This window comes from Aethalodelphis obliquidens, unplaced genomic scaffold, assembly GCF_003676395.1.
Source record: "Aethalodelphis obliquidens isolate GAN/ISIS:26980383/991018 unplaced genomic scaffold, ASM367639v1 scaffold64, whole genome shotgun sequence".
NCBI lineage: Eukaryota > Metazoa > Chordata > Mammalia > Artiodactyla > Delphinidae > Aethalodelphis > Aethalodelphis obliquidens.
Window position 1 is genome coordinate 7,263,485 of NW_020838008.1, and position 24,125 is coordinate 7,287,609.

Below are 24,125 nucleotides of genomic sequence, written 5' to 3' on the forward strand. Positions count from 1 at the left end.
TGATTAATGGGTTTTTTCAGTCATTTTTTTCCTGAAAATGGTTTTATTTTGCTCTTACTCTTGAATGATAGTTTATCTAGTCATAGGCTTTTAGGTTTGTGTTTCTTTCCTCTTAGTTCTTTGAAAATATGAACTTCCTGCCTCATGGCTTCTGAGTTTGATTTGAGATATCTTTTGTCTCCAGTTGTCCTTCAATTGTAGGTAATTTGTCTTTTCTCATTGACAGTATTGAGATGTTTGTCTTCTGTGATATTCTGAATGCAAAATATGACATATATGACCCAGAATGATTTTTTTCTATCAGTTATTCTTGGGAATTCAATTCAAAGTTTATATTTTTGTTAATTTCATTATTTCTTAATATATTAAGTGTATTGACATATTTTCTCATCCATATTTTCCTGTTTTCTCTTTTTGGAGATACCATTTAGATTATTTTGAACCTTCTAATTTAATACTCCATACCTGTTAACAACTTCAGTATATATTTTCCATCTTGTCTTTCTAGGCAGTATTCTAGGTGATTTCCTTAAATCTGCCCCAAAGCCCACTAATTATATCCCTTGTTTAACCCTTTTATAAATCTTCTAAAATTTCTATTTGTACCTTTCCAAATCTCATTATTTTTTTAAGAGTATTGTTTTGTTTCATTATGGCTTTTAGATTTCTTTTAATCCTTTTAGTAACTTTAAATATACTACTTTTACTGTCTTGTTATTTCTTGTACTTTGAGTGTTACTTCAGTTTCTTGTATTTGAGGACTCTCCTTTATGGATTTGTTTGTTTTGTGTTTTGTTTGTAACTTTTTATGGTAGACTCAGCTTCAGCTGGGGTTATCTTCTCTCTACAAGTCCTGTGTACCATAAGCAGTAGATGACTACCTACATGGCTTTGTGTTGTTCCCTTCTGCTGGGGACAAAAGATAAACCAAAGTGTATCTTTGGTTATAGACCACACTTTCCAGGTTATATACATTTGTATTCCACATATGAGCATGACAAAGGTTTGAGGGAAATACCCTTCACCTTCCTCTACCCACCCAGAGCCCAGAGCAGTCACCAAGTTTCTTTCCTGTTTCTATGGGACTGTATACAGCTCTTTAATCCTCGTCATATTGGGGATTTTTAGAGTCCTAGCTTTATGAAGCATCCAAGTTTCATCTCCATGGTCTGAATAGACCTGCAGCTGTGTACATGTGCCTACCATACTTTCACGAGCATTAAAGCCTTAGCTCCCTATTGCAGGAGCTACACAGGGGTACTCTTCTGGGTTTATTAGCATCAACTAGAGCTGATTACACTGGCTTTGAGTTACCTCTTTATTTCAGCACCTGGGAATTTTCCTTTTTTTTATTTTTCATTAAATTTTAACCTTGATTAAATTACCTATCTTTGGCATACATTTTTATCCCTCCTTCCTAAGTGTAGCAGACGAGGTGGTCTATATTAAAATATTCCCCCACTTTGTTGGCAATGCTCTACCATTTTTTTCTATTCAGTTTTCCCCATAGTTGAAATCGTATTTTGTATGCAACTAAGGCCTTGGTTTTCCACTTAATATTGTAAGAGTAAGATTTTGTATGTTATTACAAACTATGAATACAGCTTAATTGGTTACCCAGTATTCCCTTGCATGCATGTACTATAAGTTATTAACCATTTTAGTATGTTTTGACGTTCAGATTGTTTATAAGTTATGTACTCCCATAAATAAATCTACAGTGAACATTTTTGTGCTCCCATTTTTTTTTTCCAGATTATTTCCTGAGGATTTCGTAGAGAACTAAAACTTCTAAATATTTTATAGCAATTTTTAAAAAGTAGTATTGATGGGGTGGTTCAGGCATGTGTTTATATAAATATGCTTAAACTGCACCTTTTAAAATCACTGAAATTTCAGCTAACCTGAAGAGGGTCGTCTGGATAAATAGCCACAGATGATAACCAGAAGATGTAATTAGCTCTAAACCATTATTTGCCAGCAGGTGGCTGTTTCTGCCTTGAATACCTCTAGTGACAGTCATTATGCAACCTTTCTTGGCGGCTTGTTCCATTACTTAATTTTCTAATATTACTGTTATAAAGATTTTCATAATATTTAATCTAAATTACCCCAAGCTTTCATTTGAGCTCTAAATGTGTATCTGTGCCCTCTCTCACCCACACGTTTAATAATTAACAGCTAATTGGTATCTATGTAAAAATGTGTAGCTCAGAGTCAAAAAAAAAAAAAAAAGATCATGTGTTCAAACTTCTTCACATAAAGAAATGAAAGCTTCAAGACCTAAAACAGAAAATGGAGCTCAAAAATAGTATCAGAGAACCTCAAAGAGAAATAAACTATCTCACTGCCCAGCTACAGGCCAAAGCTGGCCAAAGATCAATAGTAGTTACAAAACATTAAGTCGTCTGCCTTCAGGGAAGCAACTAAAATCTCTACCAGCAATTAAATAGCCCAAAGCAGGAATGTGAACCAGTTGATCAAAGTTATAGGAAGGCAGATTTTGGCTTAGTGTAAGACAAGCATTCCAGAAGTTGAAGCTTTACAAGCACGTAATGAGGTGGTGAATTCTTAGTGTTTAAGGTCCTCCTGCAGAAGTTGGATTGTTTCTTATCAGCATGTTATAGAGGAGACTCTCACATCAGAGGCCTTCGAACATTTTTTAGAATCATTTCTTCAGAGAAAAACTTATGGGGAAAACTATATAAAAAAGAGCTGCTCTCGCTGAAGCATGAGCTAATTTTATCCATATGGCTGCCTTCTTATATACCCCAGCTGGATGCTAAGGCAACATAGAACACAGTTTTTTTTAATTGAAATATAGTTGATGTACACTATTATGTAAGTTACTTGGAGAGAGAATTAAACCAGGTGACCTCCAGAGTTTCTCCATAGCTGAGATGCTGTGAAGTTCTATTTGTCTCTTTCTCTGGGGGGTGTGTGTGTGTGTGTGTGTGTGTGTGTGCACTCTTTGGAGTGGAGTGAGGGATCTTTGTGGTGAAAACCTCATCATATTTTGGAAATCATAATCTGTATTATCTGGGATTTGTGGTTTCAGGGGTTGACTCAAAACGACAATAAGACCAATGGCGTGAGCTTTATTCCTGCATGAACTAACCAACTTTACCATATTCCATGTTCAGTATTCTTGTACCCTAGCCGTGATAAGAGGCATTTAAAGAAAAATATTTTAGTGACTATTTACCTTTAGTAGAAAATTCATCTACATAGTACAACAGTCACCACATACAGATGTAAATAAACTAAAAGTTAATTCTATATCCAACCCCATTGTGAGCTATCTAGTTCTCCCCCATAGTCAACCACTCCTACCAGTTTCTTATACATACTGTTGACCCTTGAACAATGAGGGAGGTCAGGGGCACTGACCCTTCACACAGTTGGAAATCCCCCTATAACTCATAGTCAGCCCTACATACCCTGCGTGGTCAGTCAGTCCCTCCGTATCTGTGCTTCTGCATCTGTGGATTCAATCAACCATGGATCATGTAGTACTGTAGTAGTTACTATGAAAAAACAAAACAAAACTGCACATAAATGGAGCCATCAATTCAAACCCATTGTCCAAGAGTCAGCTGTATACTTACATAGGTGTTCTGTGCCTTAGCAAACATATATACATTTTCTTATTTTCATATAATCACTATACACATTGTTTTGTCATGGAATTGTGAAAATGGCATTCTTCAGTGAATTGTCACTGAGGACACCATGATCTCAACAACAGCTCTCTAGTCAGCCCATTGCACAGAAACATGAAATGGTGAGATGTTCAAAATAATGATTGTTTAATCATCCTTAGAGCAGAGCCCCCAGCTGATCCAGGATGGACATGTAGAATGAATGAATGATAAATCATTGTTTCAGAAGTTACTGAGATTTGGGGATTATTATTAGAGCATAATCTAGTATATCTTGACTGTACTGTGTCTCTAAAATCACCCTACCCATGAAGGAAGTTACCAAAAATTAAAATCATCACCAGTTATACAACTTTTTTTAAAATTTCAGTGAATTTATTTCAGTAGAGCTTTCCAATGAGCAGAAAGGAAAGATAGATAAGACCCTCCTTATTCCATCAACTGTAAATACAATATACTGGCTTCTGCAATTTTAATGTGATCTCTGATTAATAATAAATAATGGGCAAATTAAATATTCTTTTCTCTGAATGGATTATATCAAAATTTGTACGAAGAATGATAATTTTCTTGGCTTTTGGGTTTATCTCTTTCAACTCTCAAATTTTAAAGAAATAGGCTACTAACTGTCCTTAATAAGAGACAAGTATTTCTATATTTCTATTGCAATTTGAGAATTTTATAAAAGCTTTTGCTATGACTACATTGAGACTGTTGAAGAGGATATTCAAGATAGCTCTTATCAAGAAGTTTCTCTCTGCGAGCTCTGCTCATTTCAGCTGAGGGTTCCCAGTTGTCTCCTTCTGCAAGCCTCAGGCCAGTTACACTTGGGGGTTTATGGGTCCTTCAGAGAAAATGGGTAAGAACTAGGATATGATAATCCTTGGTTTCAGTTCCTAAAGTGCTGTCTCTTTACCATTGTCTCAGTTATGTTCTTCCAAACATTTCTGGTTTTTTTTCCTTCATTATCTAATACCGTTTTGATGTTCCCATTTGTTTGTACCAAAGATTTCTGACATCTGTACATTCAACTAGATAAAGCCTTAATACAGTGATTTCTGCCCCGCCTCCCCCAACCAAACCTTGACTGAAAGTGACACGTCCTCCCACAGAGCCCCAGAAGATACTCAGTACTCTGTCTCCCCTTGTGGGGTCATTTCATTGTCAGATAAATTCCGATTCTGAAATTGAAACATAGAAACACCTGAAATTGAAACGCAGAGCTTAATATGAAAAAACATGTTGGGCTAAAAAAAGCTAGCAAGAATTTTGGATAGAGAAGGAATTCTATGTAAGCCAGTGTAGAAAGAAGAGAATGAAGCAGACTCAGAAAGAAAAATAGAGATGAGAGAGGTAGAGCGGGAGGGGGAGGGAGTGACGGGAGACCACGCAGACAAGGAAAATGAAAGGACCGATGTTTCAACTGAGTGTAGGGAAAACAGGAAAGATGTAGAAGAAAGCCAAGAAAGCAACCTCTGTCTAACCAGATATTTGAAACTTTGGGTAAGGGATAAAGGGTTCTCTGAAAAGGACATAAATGATACCAGAAACTAATTTTGTGTGCTTTGTAGTTCTGTCTACTAAGAAGAGTGGTTGAGAGTTTAAATACTTGAAATATTTTTATAACACGGTGATTCCTTCACTTCTTAGGTGTGTTGATATTTTTGGTACCCTCAGTCACTTGGAGAAAAATACAAAAAGGAACAAAGTGTCAGATAAGAGATTTTGATGAAATAATAGGAAGCATGACTAGAGGAGACACCCACAGGGTAGCGAGTGGTCACAGCAGGTACTTTGGCACCATGCTAGCACTGCGGTGTCCATGACTCCAAGGATGTTGTGAGGATGAAGCAGAATCACAGCTGTGAATGCACAGGACCTGTTGTGTAGTAAGAGCTCAGTATCTTTTCCCAAAGAGGCCAGTCATCATGTTAAGCCAGAACGGTGCAGGGACAAACAGAAACTTCATCAGGCTTGGTCACTTAACAAGCTAATCAAGTCTGTAAGCAGTTCCTGCATCTGAAACATTTGAGGGAAGAGCTGCATTATTGTACAGCAACGGGAAACTTATATTTAGTGATGTTTACCAATGCTACTTGGCATTTCAATCCTCAAACATTTCCACCAGTTAGATACTATCCCTATTGCATAGTATATATGTAAATGTACTGTATATATAGAAATATACACTAGGCTTCAGAGAGTTTAGGTAACTTGCCCAAGATCTCTTCCAATAAATTTCCAGATGGACCTGATTTAAAGCCAGGTCTGTGTCTGAAGTTCCAACCACTTTTTATCACACTATTCTTCCATTTTATGTGAAATTATGGTAACAGTGACAGAATTATCAAAAGAAGCAATATTTTGTTCCATGTATTTACTAAGTCACTGGTAAGGAATTATATTTTCATCCCGAAGTTTGTATCCTGAAATACTTTTATAAGCTCTATAGAACTTTTGGAAAATTTGTATCAAGTGTAGAATGGGAATGGCCCCTGGGCTTGCATAAACCTACTTCTTTCAGATCAATATGTTTTTTATGGAGATAGTTTTTTTTTCTTTTTAACTATCAAATTTTGCTTCTGATCTAACATTTGTAAGAATTGCTTTTTGATTAGCAGCTGTCTACTTTGAACATTTCCACACAGGTTTTAGAAAAACATAGACAAAAACATTTATAAATCAGACTTCTACAAGGGAAATCTACACTGAGATACCCTGTTTCAGCAGCCTGAATCCAGCTCCTTCTCCATTGCCACTAAAGTGTTGAAGGCCTGGCTTCACCACATTTTAGATCTGTGCAGTTTATGATGTGATTTCACTCCGTAATCTCAGAGATAGCTGGATCTTAAAGGGACTTGAGAGGAGTTATTCTCATCTAAACACAGGGAAAGTAGAGTCAGAGATGAACGTTCTTGCCCAAGGCTAGGCAGCCAGTTAATCATAGAACAGAATGAACTGTATTGTATTACTGTATACATTTGTAGAATTTCCTTTCCCTCAAAAGAAAAAGTGAAAATACAAAGAGGGGGAGAGATGTTCTGAACTACAATTCTCTTGAAGTAATTTAACTCTTTAACTCTGGTATGGTCAATTACTGCTACTATGTTTCCATTTTGAGGGAGGGGGCTAAGGATTCAGTGACTCATGGTGAGCAAAGGCATGCTTTCAAAATGCCACCATGTGTTCACAAGGTGCATGACTCAGGAAGGCCTTCTTCTGGGGGGTCTCTGAATCACAGGCTTGTGATGACAAGAGTCCACGAGAGTGAAACCAAATATTCAGGTCAAGACATGCAAAAATCTGAATTCACAAACAGAATGAAGGGATCTACTATGTATTTTCCTTTAGATTAGGTTTGTCTCTAGTAAGTTCAAAATGGTACAAATGAACCTATTTACAAAACAGAAATAGAGTCACAGATGTGGAAAAAAAAACTTATGGTTACCAAGTGGGGAAGGGGTGGGGAGGGATAAATTGGGAGATTAGGATTGACATATACACACTACTGTACATAAGATTGATAACTAATAAGAATCTATTGTATAGCACAGGGAACTCTACTCGTAATACTCTGTAATGACCTATGTGGGAAAAGAATCTAAAAAAGAGTGAATGTATGTATGTGTATAACTGATTCACTTTGCTGTACACTGGAAACTAAGACAACATTGTAAATCAACTATACTCCAATAAGAATTTTTTTTAATGTGATTTTTTTTTTTTTTTAGGTATTTCCCTCAGTTTTTAGAAATAGCACTGTGTCACTCGTTCCATGAGTATATACTGCCTGGAACATAGGGATGATTGTAGTGGAAGGAGCACGAGGCTGAGAGTCAGAATCCCTGGGTTCCAATAGTAGGTGTATCCACTTACTACCCTGGGGCAATCTCTTTACTTCATGAGCACCTCTGCTCTCTCTGTCTTTAAAATTGACATGGGGTATGAGGCATGATTCTTAGTTTGTTAAGAGAACAAAACAACAGAAAACAAAAACGGTTATTTGTTTATTTGTCATATACCTAAATCTCCAGGGGCAGTGATGGCTTACACATGGCAGAACACAGGAGCTCTTTCTCCTGGGTTGGACATGCTTCTCCGGAAGGTGTTTTCCAGCAGTTCCAGGCTCAATTCCATCCTCTCAGCAATCCTAACGGATGAAGCTACCTCTAACCTGCCAGCTCTCATAAAAGCCCTGAGCTGGGTCTTTTGGACTCTGATCTGCTTTGAGTCATACACTCTTTTTCTAACCAGTTACCGTGGCCAGATGGATTGAATAAAATAAACTAGCCAGATAGCTTTGCTACTGTAGCCAGGGATAAGGTCAGTTCTTCCTGAATCACAGACAGTGGGGGAACTGTGCCTTCAGGCAGCTCAGGGACCCAAAGAGGCGAAAATAAATCCTGGAAAAGCAAGCCAACAGATTTCCGTCTTAAATGACTAATCATTTTCTTAAAAGGCCTTCATGTTTTACTATTGGTGGACTTAACATAAGGTGAGATTAAAAAAAAAAAATACAATATATGAGATAAAGTAGAGCTGCTCCATTTAAAGCTGGAGAGGGTGCTGGAAACTTTCTGCTGAACTAGTCTTCTTCCTCTCCTGTGGTAGGACTTAAGGGAGGAGAATTTGAAGGCCACCAGACCAGATGATCTCTTAGGAGACTTTGAAGTAGCATATTCTGTTATTACATCTCTTCCTAACTCAGTCACAAGCCCTTTGCCCTTGAGCTCTCATTTGCTCTTGTCCTCTGGTCTGAGTATGTATTCCTAAAAGTATAAGCTGTTTTGATGGGGATATACCCGTTCTTCCACTATCTAAGCCTCTAAATACTTTCCCCAGTCGACTCTGCCGGTTTTGGTCCTTCAGTACCCAGAGTGCTTAGAAAGCTGTAAGATAGGCGGAATTGTACCCCCATCCCCCAAAGACAGACATTGCTCCTTGCTGCGGAGGTAAATGCTACTTACCAGTTTGCTCTTACAGAGGTGATTTTTTTTTTTCCCCTCCAAATGGTAAAGACATTAAATCTCCTGGCCTAGATGCTCCATTCCATTTTAGCACAATGCGGAGTGAAGACTAGGGAGAGTTTTACTCAGATCTGGCCCTTGAGATAGCAATAAAAGTCAGCTGCCTAAACATTAAACGGCCTTGTGAAACTGTCTGCAAACCTCCACCAGATTCGTGCAGTGATTTCTTTCTCGCATCTCAGAACTCGGATTCAGTACTGCCGTTGTGCTACTAATGATGCCTGTTTTTAATGGTGCTGGTGTCTTGATTTTTTTCCAGACCTTTTGGGATATTTTAATATTTAACCAGCATCAACCACTTGTTCTCCTTCAGTATTCTAGTAAGCGAGGCTCTGATTTAGTTCTGGATGAGCTATAGGCTATAAACATTTCACACTGCAGTGCACTGTGAAAAGGAAAGAAAGGTGCGTCCATATAACTCCCATAGTACTATTAGCTTTTCGTTTGCCAGAATTCCAAAACAAATCACATCGTCATTCTTCTGAGTCTGAACTGTGAAAGGAAAAGACTTTTGTTTCTGTATATAATACGGACCATGCTCTCAGAAAACAGAAGTATGGCATATCTGTGTGATACCTTGTGCCACATGTGTGCGGTACTAGATATTGAGAAGAAAAATAAGCTGTTTCTTTTTTAACCTTCAAGAGTTCATACTCTAGTAGAGGAGGGGAAAAAAATAGAGGTGGGTCTTTGGACAGGTTATTTTGGCCTTATATGTGTCTGTGACTGAGACGAGTTTTGGAATTATGTTCTGATTCATTGAGAAAAGGTTGAAGAAACGTATTAATAGAAATGTGGTTTTGTGTGAGGCTAACTGTAGAGATCTTGTTGAAATCATGGTGCCCTTAGTGTCAGTTCTCTGAGGAGTCTTTTCAGAATTCTATGACATGAATAATTTGGTTTCTCCTTTGCAATGAAAATATTCTCACTTTCTCTGAGAAGCATGCAACAGATATTTCCTTTTGCTGTTTAGTTGTCTGGAAGCTCAGAATCAAATTCAGCTTTTTAACTATTTATCATTAATTTGACTCTTCATAATTTGTTTCTTTTATTCTACTTAGATTTCCTCTGCTGGACTTTTATGTATATGTTTTAATCTTTTATAGAGTGTTAACTATCTTGCTTGTGAACCACTTTAAATACTTCATGGAATGAGGAAGTTTATCTGTAAAGAAATGCATAGTGTTGGATTGTGTCTTCAACATTTAACATTTACTCAAAACTTTGCGTCAGGAGTGTTCTTTGTGTGAATCCTTTCTATTTGAAAGGATATAATGAAGTCATGTCTTAGGTCAAATTAAGGTTCTGCAGTCCATGCCTAAGATAAGAAGGTTATCCTTGAAAATCCCTTAGGGAGATACCACGTTAAAAACAAAAATTCCGGTTCTCAATGATTACAACACAATGAGATTTTCTCTGAGAATTAAACAGCTTCTTCTTTGGTCAAACATCACATAAAGTCGTTGGTTTGTGTTAGCGACCATGATGTTACCGTACATACAACCTTTAAACACTTGAATAACAGTGAGCAGGTGAAGTGCTCAAGCATTAAAAGGCAGACTTATATCACGCATTTTATTCTCATTCCAGAATGTTCACGGTTTCAAATGTTTTTCTTCCCTCGTTCTCTTACTACCTTTTTCCCTGTTCCAGTTATTCACTGCTGTGTAATAAATGCTGTGGAACGCTAGTCCAGATTCAAGTGTAGGGAAATTCAATTTCAGCTCTCTGTTGGAAGAGTGTCAAGGATTTGTCGTCATCCTTCATCTATCACACTTCCCTTTCCTATTCTCCTACCTCCTTTCTTCCCTTCTCTATCCCTAAACTTAGTGGCTTGAAATATCATTTGTTTTGCTGATTTTTGCATTAGTCAGAAATTCAAGAAAGATTTTGCTGGGCTGGTTTTGGTAATTTACAGATTATGTCTGGAAATCTCTTTAGGCAAATCCAAGGGTTCATGAGGCAAACTTCATTTACCGTGCTATGGCAGGCAACCGGGTTGCCAACTTTTTGGCCAGTATTTAACAATGACTTCCTCTTCTTTGGAATCTGATGATTTTTTTCCTGATTGTCCTTCAAGCCTTCACCAGCAGGCTCCTCAAAGCCCTTCCAGTTTCTGCCTGCTGCCTGGCCCAGAGCCAAGGCTATATGTTTTTTGTTTGTTTGTTTGTTTTTTAATGTAACCAACTTTCAGGTACTGAATTTGGTTCCGTTTATTTATGACCATGTCACCGTTTACCGTGAAACTTAGTAGCTTGAAACAGAAGTTTAATTTTGCTCACAATTTTGTGGATCAGGAATTCTAGAAAGGGTTGCTTAGGCAGGTTATCTCAAATCCACAGGGTGTCAGCTTCCAAGATGACTTCTTCACCTGCAACCTGTTGCTTCAGCTGGGACATCCGGCAGCTGATTCTGCCTATTGACTGGAAGCTCAGCTAGAGCTGCGGATGGATGTCCACATGTAGTCTGTCCACGTGGCTTGTGATTCTCAGAGTGTGCAAGGAGTGTGGGTTCTCGGAGCATCCCAAGACCAAATGTTATTTGTTTCCTGGGGGTGACATAACAAATTTCCACCAACGAAGTGGCTTAAAACGATCGAAATTTCTTCTCTCACAGCTTTGGAGGCTAGAAGTCCAAAATCAGACAGCTGTGGGGAGCAGGGGGCCATGCTCCTCTGAAGCTTCTAGGGAAGAATCCTTTCTTGCCTCTTCCTAACTTCTGGTGGTTGCTGGCAATGCTTGGTATTCCTTGGCTTGTAGCTCCATCAATAGCCTTTGTCTTCACATGGCTATCTTCCCTCTGTGTCTTTGTGTCTCCTAATATCTCTCTCCATTTAAGGGTATCAGTCATTTCATTTAGGGTCCACGCTACTGGTGTAATCTCCGCTTGATTACAACCACAAAAACCCTATTTCCAAATAAGGTCACTTTCACAGTCACTGGGGGTTAAGACTTTAACAAATTTGGTGGGAAACCCAATTCAATCCACAATACTGAATGTTGCAAACAGCCTGGGCTGAAGCTGCAAGACTTAAAAATATAGTCAGTCAACCCTCAGAAGTCCTAGAGTGTCACTGCTCCTGCATTCTTCTGATCAAGCAAGTCACTGGTGCCAGTTAAAAGTCAAGGGTAGGAAAATTAGACTTCATGTCTCAGTGGGAGGAGAGTCGAGGATTTGCCACTATCTTTAGTCTATCATGCTCCGCTTTACTCTATTTCCTACCCTCCTTCCTTCCATTTCTCTGTCCCTCTCTTTTCCTCCCAAGGATACTTGAAGTTGAATGTATGTATTATGTAGCTCCACTAAATGATCTTTAAAACGTTTGAAAGAAAGAACATTTTGTTTTATAATGACTTTTGTGATTTTTATAATCTTAAGTTTTCCTTAGAGGATGTGGGGTGTATTAGTGTGTGTGAGTGAGAGAGAGAGAGAAAGAGAGATGACAAAAAGAGGGTGAGGGTGAGAGAGAAGGGGGATGAGAGTGAGAGTTGGAGGTAAGAGGCAGGGGTGGCAGAGGGGAAAGGGGAGAGGAGGTTTGTGTGCTGAAAGCATTACAATGAATAGCTTGTGACGTATCCTCTCAGAGACATCCATGATTGATGCAATGTTTTCTCACCAAATACCAAACACAAGCCTTCTTAACTGTTCCCAGAAGTTTATCTGCTCCTTGCTCAGAATAGCCTAGAAATCAGGTAGAAGTTGAATAGCTTTTAGAGATGATTTAAGAGACGATGGAACAGATTCAGAGAAAAGGAAAGAAATTTGTTGAGTCTCTCAAAGAAAGGCGTCAAAAAAGGATCAAAAGATGGCATTTGTCTTATGATATCTCTGGTGTCTTACTGTTTTGAGGTTCTAAAATGTGGATTGTGACACAGTTCCGTATCTGGCATTTGGCTGCCACATCAGGATTACTTTCTCCAGCAGAAGCCTCCAGGAAACATACAGATATGGGCATTTTGAATACAAAGCAAGTTGTTTTTCTAGACGACACTGTGTCTTTTCACCTTTCAATGTAGTTGTATGAAGTTTGTATCATTTTTCAAAACTGTTTATTGTCTTTATTACTAAGATGCTGCTCACCTGGCCTCTCCCTAATGCTCTTCCCCCTCCCTCGAGGGAGAGATATACTTTCCTGCCCGCTGACTTTATACTTGGCCACCTGCCTTGCTTTAACCATAGAAACTGTATGGAAGTGATCTGTGTCATTTCTGAGCAGAAACATTAAGTGCCTCCAGGTGTTTCTGTTATCACCTTGCCAGAGACTGGCCTGTCCTCCACAGGTCCTCATCCTTGACCTGCATCCTGGGGTGATGGAGCAAAGTCATTGGACAAAGTCATTGTCCATGCCACATGACAATGGTGGTATAACAGGAGCCAGAAACAAACTTCTGGTGTTCTAAGCCACTAAAATTTTCATATTCCTTGTGGCTGCAGCATAACTCAAAATGACTCATACGTTATATATGAGAATAACAATTTTGCAGGGAACTGGTACGTTCCCCTTCCCGAAGGAGTCTCTCCATTTCAGTATGGCTGGGAAGATGTCTGTGGATACACAGAACTTGATTTTATGTTCATCTGGGTCCTTGAGTGAGGTGGTATCATCTAATGATTAAATTATGGGGCTCTGCCGTTGATTGGATTTCCACTTTCTGTCTGTGTGACCTTGGGCAAATTGCTAAACTCCTTAAGCTTCTGTCATCTCATCTAGAAAATGGAGATAATAATATATACCTCATGGGATTATTGAGGGAATTAAATTAACTAAAGTAGTGGTTCTCAACAGGGGTAATTTTGCCACCCAGGAGACATGTGGCAATGTCTGGAGGCATTTCTGTTCGCAGCTACTGGCATCTAGAAGGTCAAGGCTAGGGATGGTGCAAAACATCCTATAATGCACAGGACTGCTCCCTATGACAAATAATTTTCCACCCCCCAATGTCAAGAGCGCTGCAATCGTGAGAAACCCTGAGCTAAATTTATTATTGAACACAATTCTTGGCACACGGTGAGAAAAAAAATGAATGTTTGTTATGTAAGATATTATTAAGTGGGCTTAAATAATAACCTGGGAATACTTGCAATGATTTGTTATAAATCAATCCTAATTTTGCAAGTTAACTATAAAGATCTGTGTTCAACTCTAAATATATAGCTAGAGAAAAATCATCCTTCTTTCAGGTGGTTTGGCAATGACATTCTATAAATCCCACAGTGGTTATATCAGTAGTAAAAATGGAAGAGGCTAGAAATTCTCTGAAGTTTCTTACAGTTTTTCATGATATGCTTCAATTTCTGATAATTATTGTCAGCATACAATGTACATTACACAGGGTTTATAAAACTATATGCATTTAAAATGTTATATAAATGTGTAACGCATGAAAGTAAACTGCCTGAATGATAAGTATATTTACCCCAAAAGTAAATAAAACAGCTCATAAGAAGCTGTTCCAATTATTCAGGTGAACACTACCCTCTATGCTTGATTTTCTTTCCTTGCTTTGAGTCATGGGAAAGAATATTTTCATCTGCAATGAAATTGGGAAATGACATCATCTAAGGCGTCCCCAAAATCTAATATAAACTGTCCTCTTTTGTCAGTGTTGAAGGGCAATCCAGAATTGCTTTGGGAATCCACTCTTCTTAACGAGAAACTTTGCTGATAATATTAAGGCCAGGAATGACTTGCATGGAAAACTGTTGGTCTTGGTGGAAAGACTGGCAGATACTTGGCTTCTAGTGTTAGTGACTAGTGTTGGTAACCTTGGGAGACACATTTTCTAGGCATGAATTTATTCACCTTTAAGATGAGTATACAGTTAGATCTCTGCATTCCTCTCCAGCTTATAAATTATATAAATTTGTGTCTCCACATGCCCATTTTATATACATAAACTCTCAGGTCCATGGAAGCACTACCCTTGTTTTGAGTGTCATTTAAATGGGAAGAAACCTGAATAAAGTGTCTTACAATCATTGCTGATTCACTGTTTTCTTCTACATTTGACTGCTGTTTTGCTTTTAGGCTGTGGCTGGGTTTTGTTTTTATTTTTTTATTTTTTTAATATAAAAATCTAGCAGGAGGCTAACATCTAGCATTGAATAAGAAAGCATGGTAAAATGTCCTCCTAGATACTTTAATAGTAAATAATAATAGTAATGATAGCGATCTCATTCCGGTACGGTGCTATGTGCTGTGCTCTATGCTGTATTTTACATACATTATCTCAGTTAATTGTAACGACAACCCTGAGATGGAGACATTACTAGCTGTTTTTCCATGTGTGTAAAGGGAGACTTAATGAATGTTCAAAGCCACGTAGCATGCGTGAGTCTAACCAAGGCTGTCAATGCCCGTCTTAACCACCATGCCTTATAGCTAAATGCCACTACTTGATTCCTTTCACAGCAAGTGATAACAATATGGGCTTCTTAGAAAGTGAGGACACATTTCTCTTTTCAGAATATGGGGTTTACTTTTGCTTCTCTGGGGATGTTAATTGCTCTTTCCATGTGTCTTCTCACATTTATCTCTATACTCTCATTGCTAACTTTGCAGTCGTAATTGCCCTTTCTCTCAGGCCAGCTAAGTGGCATTGAAGGAGAGACCATAGACTAGCTTGAAGATTGTGGCAGGACAGAAAGTTAATGAAACACTAGCTATTTACCAGTCATGTAGCTCATGTCTTTGGGAATCCTATTCCTCTACATGGAAGAAGAGAAGCATTTTTTGAGAATTTTTTGTGGAAGATAAGACTGTGGTCTCAAGATGACATCACTGTGGGCTTCAAGTGCCAAGACCTTTGATTCCCATTCAGGAAGATGGCCCAAAATAAGAGAATGCATATTTATTCTTTTCAGATATATTAACTGTCTCTACCACTATCAACTTCTTCTTGGGGGAAAAAAACATAAATAGTATTTTATTTCTGTTAGTTATTTGATATTAAAAATCTCTAAAGTTCTCTGGACCATTGAAAATATATTCTAAGATTTTCTACTTCTACCTTTATAGACTTCTTACTGTGTGTCACTTTCTCATGTATTATGTTGTTTAATCAACATAACTCTCTGGGATAAGTGCTGTTACTGTCACCATTTTACAGATGAGAAGACCGAGGCTTAGAGAGTTAACTTTCTGAGTGATCCATAGCTAAGAGATGGTACTTCCAGGACTCAAACCCCGGCCTCATAACTATAGTGTCTGTGCCCTTAACCATTATATCACTCTACTGGGCAGAAAGAAATCAGATTCAACCAACACCCAAATTCTTCCATCCTAAATTTTTAAAAGTCTTGCTGAGGAGATATTTGGTATTCAAAAAGTAAAATATTTTTTCAGAGTTCAAATCTGAGCAACTTACAGAAAATTACCTGAGGAATTGACAATTGTAAGTCCATATCTTCTTGTTATAAATGGATTCATGAAAATGTTTGTATTATTTCCTGTAGGATCTCTTTGACTTCCATGAACTCTTTTTTACTGTAGGAGGAAACGTATTCTAGTTAACTGCATTGGTGGCACTATTATTTTGGGCCTGAAAATCAAGCTGTGATCTTTCATTGTTATGTTACAATTCTGCAGTTAGAACAGGTAGACTGTGCCCGTTAGACTAACAAAAGATGAGTCACGTGTTTATAGGCTGGCAAGGAGCTAGAACAGGCTATAATCCTGGCACAGCTCAACTTAGATGTCAGAAGCTCTATTTGTGTGTACATTGCTCTTACCTACTTTTTAAAAAAAAATCTATTTATTTATTTATGTATTGCTGGCTGCATTGGGTCTTCGTTGCGGTGCGCGGGCTTCTCATTGCAGTGGCTTCTCTTGTTGCGGAGCATGGTCTCTAGGTGTGCGGGCTTCAGTAGTTGTGGCTCACGGGCTCAGTAGTTGTGGCATGTGGGCTCTAGCGCTCAGGTTCAGTAGTTGTGGTGCATGGGCTTAGTTGCTCCGCGGCATGTGGGATCTTCCCAGACCAGGGATCGAACCCATGTCCCCTGCATTGGCAGGCAGATTCTTAACCACTGCACCACCAGGGAAGCCCTTATCTACTATCTTAAATTGCATCAAGAAAGAATTAGTTACACAATTCTTAAAAAAAAAAAAAAAAAGTTAAATAAGAAACAAACCAACAATTGTGCTAAAAATCTCATGGAGCAAAATGAAATCTGTTTACTCCATAGTAGTTTGGCAGGTTAAATTTCGTAATCTGTATGTCTATCTGTTATTGAATTTATAGCTGAGTTCTTGGATTTTTTCTTATGATGTCAGCATTTGTTTCTTTGTATAATGAATATAAAATATTTTCTTTTGGCTTCTGTTATTTAATTTAACAAAGTTCTTTGAGGTATGGTTTTATCCTTCAAAAGTGGAGAAATTTCTGTTTAATCTTAGTAAATTCTGACTTACTTCCATTCCTATGAAAAAAGGAGCATTTACCAAAGTAGCAATTCAATTTTGTAAACTTGGAGAACATTTCTTTCTGCCATGCTCCATTCCTTTTAACTCTTACTCAGTTTTGCTATTTCCTTTTCATCAGGTCATTCCTGGAATCAGCATGTTCCTGGAATTTTCATAAGAGAAGATTTGTTTATAAAACGTGGGAAGGGGTTGCTCCTCAGGATTTTCCTAAAATCGAATTTGGGAACGTTCCCTGAACACAGCTAGAAAGGAGAGCACTAAAATGTAAAGTCTGTCTTATTTTGAAGTACTCTGTTTATGATTAAGACCTATCCTGAGAAAAATCTAAAAGTAATGAAAACATTGTCTTTGGGATTCCCAGACTTTTCTGTCTGTGCTTTACCCACTTCTATTTCCCATCCTTTTTCAGTCCGTCACCCGCCACATACCCTGACAGGTTCTCAGAATCCACCCAAAGTCTTATTCATGCTTAATAGGGAACTCACTTTTAGGAAATGATACCACTCCATATATTTATTCTTTTAAACAACTAGTGAATAAACAGGTTCTGGATCCAGGTATTGGGATGTGAATTATGGAATAGACTACGGATAAAGTATAGTCCCAGAGTTCAGGATATTAACAAGACAGTTGAGTGGGAGAGACAGATCAGTCTGCTACTTTACCTGTGTGTGGTATGCTTAAGCTACAAGTAAACATTTCTACATTTCTGCAATATACGTTATATATAAAAATCTTCTCCTTCCCAGCAATATATAAAATATATTCTATAATCAAGGCATCAGTGCTTTTTAAGTTAGTCTTTAACAATTTGATCAGTCCCTGAGAGCTTAACAAAAATCTGCTATGACTAAACAGAGTAAACTAAAACTACCCTTCAAGTTTTATGGTGTAATTCCCAGTAGTGAGACAGATTTTCAAAGAACTAGGAGAAAAGTGTTGATCAGATAGTGGTTTGAACAGGTTCACAGATTTTTTTGTTGCAAGTGGGGACACATGAGGTTAGTTATCTTATCCTGAAGGCATTACATATGTAAATCATCCAGGCAACCCTCTTGTCTTTGACTCCCTATTCTCCAAGACAACTAAATGGTTACGGTTTAGCATCCAATGAACATCTGTTCAAGAGATACAGAATATTCTGGTCGTACATTCTGCCTGATTGTTACACTTTTCTTTTTGATTAATGAAGTGATAGTTTGTTTTACATGACATTCTCTTGTAAGTTTGCTTAATGTGGAAATCACCTCTCCAGATCTGATAAATTAGGTTTCTGAGCCTATATAAACTGAAGGGCAGACCTTGGACTAGGGTGAATTCGGTAAAAGAAATGTCCTCTTACAGCATCTTGGAAGTCAGCCTGCTTACTGCTCTGGAGACATTGTCACTTTACTGTGTTCCTTTATTTTGAAATTCTACTTTTATAATTAGAAGAGGGAGCTTAAGACATACAGTGTGTTTTGTTGCAGGGCATTTGTCTCCTTCCAGCTAAGTCTGTAGAGAGAGGTTTTTTCCTTCCTTTCTCCTCCTTTCATTGTTCTAAATTTTAGGTGGATCTTGCCTGTAGAATTAACCGAGGTTAAGAAATGTTTATACCAATACCTTGAAAACCCTAAGAAGAATCTGCAGGGCTCAGTTGATGGTGGGAAGAGTAGGAGGAGAAAGAAGTCGCAACATCATATTTTCATATCTTATGAAATAACTCTTTTCTGTGTAGTTGAAAGATGTGTAATGTGTATTGTAGCTGTTCATGCTGATGTCAAAGAGGGCAAAGACAACTTAAATACTTCGTTAATGTGTAAGTATGTTTGATGCAAAGGACAAAAAAGCATAACTTCATGGATATGTAATGTTGCTGATGGCGGCTGAAATGATTTCTGGCCATCATTACGGCTTTTCTCCAAGGTCAGTACTGCCTGTTTGCTGGTAAAATTGTTGAATGGTTTTGTTATTGTACTTGAACTGTGTCAAAGCAGCCACTTGATTTCTGAATCACTTATTTGGGATTCCATGCTTTGAGTTACTTCATTTCCTGGTGTCTCAAAGGATTCCAGGACTTGGAAGGACTGACTGGGAAACAGTGTGTCTTGTCCTTCTCATGTCTTTAGACTAGATCCTCTGTCAAATTTCAAGCTAGAGGTGGCTTGATTTCCATATTAAAATGGAGCTTTCGTTGTGGTACCTTGGAGACATTTCTCAGGGCACTGATCAGTTTTATGAAAAAAATATAGGAAGGTGGGTTAATTCATAGAGACAATAGAATATAGTAGACACTAATGGCATGGTCACAGTAATCTAAATAGCATGCTCTTTTTTTTCATTTTAAATCAATGTTTTTTTGCCCTCACTATAAATGCAAACCCATACACCCTAGAGAAAATTTGAAAATATTTTTGTCCAGTATTTTTTTCTAGACATAACAATAGTTTTCTCACAGAGTTCATAGTATATATTTTGAATTAGTCCTTAAAGGAAACATAAATGCATACTTCCAAGGTAAACATTCCCAATTTCAAGATTACTATTGACAAAACCCCCTGGCTTTTTGTAACGTTTTATGGTTTATCAAACATTTTCACATATTAATAGCAGGGAAAGGTAACATTTTTCTTTCTAGGTTCAAATGAAGAAACTAAGATTGACTAAATGTCTAATGGCCAAGACCAAAATCACATATCTTGTGAATACTAGTAGTCAGTGTAGTCTTTGGTTATATAGAATAACACAGGGAAAAAAAGGCCCCAGAAGTCTTCTCATTTGGCTCATAATATTTTCATTATACTGCACTCCTTTATATTAATGTAAGAACACAAAAATATAAGCTAAAGTGAGAAAAGCATAGAGTCATTATACTCTTACTGAAATGTCAACATGAATTAGCCTGTAACAGTAGCCAGTAGAACATGGGGGAGGTATGAAAACAGACAACAATATCCAACAGTTACATTACATTCATTCATTCATTCATCCAACCATTCAACAAGTACACAAGTTGTATTTGCCAGTTGTTATTATGCTAGGTCCCAAGATATCATGATAAACAAATTAGACATGATCCTAGCTCATTCAGTGTTTAGTCTGGGAGAGATAGACATTAATTACATGAGTACATGGTTACTAACTATCACAAAAGCAAAGGAAGGAAATCAGTGGGGAGCTATGAAAGTGAAGAGCAGAGGCACCTGATTTGGTCAGAGCTCTCAAGGTAGTCTTCCCAGAGGAAGTGGCATTGAATATGACATGTAAAATAGAAATTGGAAGTTGTAAGCTGAGGGGATTTAGGAGACATTCATGTGTTACTGGCAGAGGGACATGCATACAAAATGTCCGGACTTAGTGGCATGCTGCTTTAAAGAACTGAAAGAAAGTTAGTGCATGGAATGTAGAGATCAGGAAACAGGTCATTATTTGCTGAGGAAAAGAGAGCAGGAGACACAGAGGATGTTGTTGATCATACTGTATCATTTGGATTTTTGCCTAAGAACAATAGAAAACTACTGAATGAGTCAAATCTGAGGCATAAATTGATCAAGTATGTGTTCTTCAAAAGATGTCTAGTTCTAGTAAAGCAGAGTGCTTATATCAAACTAACCCTACTGCATATAGCAATAATAAATCAGAATAGCCCTTATATCTCTTAAAGAAATTTAGTAAGTAATTTAAACCCTCCCCTTAAGAAAACTCCAGGCCCAGATGGTCTTATTGGTAAATTCTATCAAAATTTAAACTTGTAGATAGGTGGATGGACCTAGAGTCTTTCATACAGAGTGAAGTAAGTCAGAAAGAGAAAAACAAATACCGTATGCTAACACATATATATGGAATCTAAAAAAAAAAAAAAAAAATGCTTATGAAGAACCTAGGGGCAGGACAGGAATAGAGATGCAGACGTAGAGAATGGACTTAAGGACATGGGGAGGGGGAAGGGGAAGCTGGGACTAAGTGAGAGAGTGGCATGGACATAATATACACTACCATAGCACAAGCATAGCACGGGGAGATCAACTCAGTGCCTTGTGACCACCTAGAGGGGTGGGATAGGGAGGGTGGGAGGGAGGGAGATGTAAGAGGGAAGAGATATGGAGATATATGTACATGTATAGCTATACATGTACGTGTATAGCTGATTCACTTTGTTATAAAGCAGAAACTAACAGACCATTGTAAAGCAATTATACTCCAATAAAGATGTTAAAAAAAATTTTAAACAAAGAAAAATTACCACTCTTTGACAAATGGTTTCAGACAAAAGAGGAAGAGGAAACATTTTACACTTTGTTTTTTGAAGCCGGCATAATTTCTGTATCAATACGTTCATTACAAGAAAACTACAGACCAGTATCTCTCAAAAATATAGCTATAAAATTCTTTAACAAAAAGTAAGCAAGTAAAATAAAGGCATATGAAAAGAGTAGTGCATCATGCCAAGTAAGGATTATCCCAGGAATGCAAGGTTGTTTTAATATTTTAAACACAGTCTAATAAATCATACAAGGTAAAGGAGAAAAAGTCATGATTATCTTAATTCAGAAGCATTAGACAAAATTCAACACCCATTCATAAATAAGACCTATCAAAATCTAGAAATAAAGGGGGGAAATTCCTTAACCTGCTAAAGGGTATTTCAAAAATCCACAAGTTGCATTATATGTACTCTTAAATTTAACACTACCATCACTGCAAAGAGCCAGAAGATCCGAATGCTCTTTCTAAGTCTGCTACTCACTAGTGTGACACTTCTATCAGTCACTCGTCAAACCTCTGGAAACCCTTTAGTTCATATATAAAATGGGGACACTAAAAATACTTCAAACAGTTTTTGGGAGGCTCCAATATTTAAGTATTTGGAATTGCTTTAAATGTTATAAAGTGCTAAATAAACTTGATTTGTTGGTGATAATGATTATGAACCTAGAGAATTAAAATTCTTAAACTTTCTCTAACCAGTACCCTGAAAGCCCTAGAATAGGATTTACCTACTGTATATTACCTCAAAGCAGTTCCATTCTTTAGAGACTAGAAAGCAGTTTAGATATTTAAAATTCCTTCCTTGTTCAGTGTCTCCTTTTGAGTTATCTGACTTCTTATGAGCTCTTTCATCATAGTCAGATGGACAGTTTCTGAATATGAAGGTCAATCAGATAATGGGGCCACTTCCTTGAACCCCTTGTGGAGGAGCTATAAAAGGAAATAGGGAAATAACATTTATTATTTGTTAATTTGTTGGTAGATTTTAATTATTTAGACTTTCCCTAGCCTCCACCAGCAAGGACAATTTGTAGTCACTCCATCTCTTTTTCTTGCAAAATAAGTCATGTTCTTCTTATTCTGAATTTATGGGGGGGGGGGGAGGCGAGAGAGAGAGATCTCCTAAAGAGGTCTGCAAGATATAGAAAATGATCCTAATGCTTTCTAATATTCCTCACTCCTTGCACTATACTAACTGCAAAAGCATGCCCTTGGTACTTGATAAAAGCTTATAGCAGGGGAAACTGGAAAGTACATGATATTTATGCAGAAATTAGCAAGGTCATTATTTTTTAAACCTATTTCTATTATTGATAACATAAATATTAATGAGATTTCACCCCTTAGGGCTCAGGTACTTCTAATTCAGATGTCAAAATGTAAGAAATTATAATTTCATAACAATAATGAAACTAATTCTTTTTTCACATGGCTCAAAGAAATTCACAAATCTTAATCCATTGGTTGTCACAAGTCCTGCATTGTAATTCAGACACATATTTCTGTTCCTGTTATCGTCTGGTCTGAGTCAGCCAAAGTGGAGTCTAGATCTGAGACTGTAATAATGAAACAGATGTTCCATAGACCCAAATTTGCAAGAAAAGTCAATGGTTGTCTGGATAAGGCATTGGTATCTGGCAAAGTAATAAGGCTTTGGGATTTGCAAGGGCTTTAGGAATCACTTCAATCTCAGACTGTAGACATGAGAAAAGGGTATTCATCTGGAAGTAGGGCCTCAGAGGTCAGTGGCTTGACTTTTGGACCCCAGAAGAATTTAGGGGTTAGGTTGGGAGGGGCCTAAGATTCAGAGACAATGTCATACGGGGTAAGAATGATTAAGCTTGGGCTCAACTGGCCTAAACTATAACCTAGGAACTGGAGGTAGGTTTTAAAGCAAGATGTGAGCCTCATCTAACCAGGCTAGAACACAAGTGCTGGGATTAGGTATTTAATCTCAAAGAACTCACAGCAAGATTGGCCTCAGGTGAGTTAGAATGTGATGGACTGACAGTTCCTTTTCCTTCTCCTTTCTCGTGAAGAGATGCTCCCAGATTCTGACCGCACACTGGAACTTTAGTCTTCTGAAGGGAAGATTTGAAGCCTGGGGGTCAGTTTCTAAGGAGGGGGCTTCTGAGTGTAGCTGGTTGGCAAAGAATGAAGAGGGCTCTGGCTGTTCTTTCCCTGCCTATACCCCACCTCAACCCCCTCTGCTTCTACTTAGCCCTTGTTCCACTAATCCCATTAATACCTCAAGGGCCGTTCCTCTGGAATAACATCACCTTGGTTATAGTACGATCCCCTGAGATAACTCACAGTGTGGACTGATTCGTTAGACCAGAAGAACTGAACAAATCTCTAGTATCACATGATTGTCGCAATGGTGACTTCTCTATTCTGGGTAATCACAAGGACTGAATATTAGCTAGGGCCCCGGGCAGATCTAATTTCTTGTATTGTCACATTCAAAGTGCAGTCCAATAACTAATAGCAAAGTGTTTCCAAACTTTAATTGTATCTCTTAAAGCATAGAAAAGATCTGAGTTATAACCCATAGCACCAATTCTTAAAGTCTATGGTTTCTCCTTCCCCATTCTGTTATACTCTAAAGCCTCCCCAGAGGTGCTCATCCTCTGAATACTGAATATCTCACTCTCGACACTGTAGAAACTTCTCTCCAGCTCACTTATCCTTTCTCCACACTACACCAAAGCCCTGGCTTCTCACCTGGGAGAGGCTGCCAGGATTTCATAATAAGTAACTACGGGC